The following is a 1,543-nucleotide window of genomic DNA, read 5'->3' on the forward strand; positions in this document are numbered from 1 at the left end:
ACAAACTGACAGACACATGGAGGAAATCTCACTGGCATCCCTAAAAATGTTTTTCAACTCCTAACTCTGCTGTTACTATATCTTATGTTTCAGAATGGGATTTTTTGTGTTGATGGCTCAAATGTCATCTTTTATGAAGTTGTACCAGAATTCTGGTCTGTTTGCAGTTGGTTTTCTCAGACATTTCTTAACATTTTACTTGCCCAGTGGTCAGCACTTACTACTTCTACTATCCATTGCATGTGTTCATGTTAATGCTTCTTCTTTCAGGAATAAAATCCGACAGGTCCAGTCTTTCTAAGGGTTGGTTATCAGTACCAATTTGTTTTGGGTTTGAGTCTTAGGAGGCATCAAAGGCCCATCTATTTTGCTTTACTTGTTAAGAAATTTCTTTAAATCATTTTTGTCCCAGGGATGTTCTTAGTTTTGGAGTTCCCGGATGGTGTAAATGGTTAATCTCTGGGATAGTAACCGAAAGGTTGACTGTTAGAGCCCATCCAGAGACACATCAGATTAAAGTTCTGGTGATCTGCTTCTGAAAGGTCACAGCCATGAAAACACTGTGGAGCACAGTAATACTCTGCAATATTTGGGATTGCCATGAGTCAGAATTGACTCAATGACAACTTTTTTGTTGTTGTTGTTCTTATTTTTAAAATACACTTAATATTAGTAAGGTGTTTCATCATTTTTTCTTATATTTTATTGATTTGATATTAAATTAAAACCATTAAATTCAGCATTTATTGCCCATTCATTCACCCTTCCATTAGCATTTAATGTAGTTGTAATAGTGGGAAATACCACAAAGAAGAGATGGTTCCTAGGGGATTATCACTTTGAAAGAAGGTAAGAAAAGTACAAAAAAAAGGTGAAATTTGTTAACTATCATTTAAGATAAATAATCAGATCTATGATCACATCTAGGTCTACAAAGGAAGTTGGGGCTGAAATTTTTTGGGTAAAAAGGCAATACTACTGAATAAGAGAAGTACATTAGCTGTGGCCAACTAAATATAAACGTCAGGTCCTCTGTCTTACCTATTATGTAGTCTTATTGGTACTAGGACCCCTACCTCTGTTACTACTATGGTAGTGCCACTGTATTTGTACTAAGCTAATATGTTTCTCAAATTTTTCAATACTGAAGAGCACTTACGTAAACCATCAGGAAAACAAAATGGGGGAGAGGAACATCTTATAGTAATAAGACCGAGAAGTAAAGAAATCTTCATATCACAAGTTTATCAACCACATATAACATGAAACTCCAGTTTATGTGAAGAAAAGAAATGTCTTCTAATCAGACTTTAAGGATTCAGTATAAATTCTGTTTACTTATAAATGTTCTTCTAAACTGATTATCTGGATTTGATAAAAATAATAGAGGAAACCAAGCAAAACTTTTCAGAAAGTAGCTGTTTCAAAAGTAAATAACAAAAATAAATGTTAGTAAGGACCAAATAAACAGCATCATGCTAAACTCAGTATGTTCCTATTAGGAGCAAAAGCAGAGATTAATATTAATATTATTTTCTTGATT

The sequence above is a fragment of the Trichechus manatus genome, unplaced genomic scaffold, assembly GCF_000243295.1.
Source record: "Trichechus manatus latirostris isolate Lorelei unplaced genomic scaffold, TriManLat1.0 scaffold00271, whole genome shotgun sequence".
Lineage (NCBI taxonomy): Eukaryota > Metazoa > Chordata > Mammalia > Sirenia > Trichechidae > Trichechus > Trichechus manatus.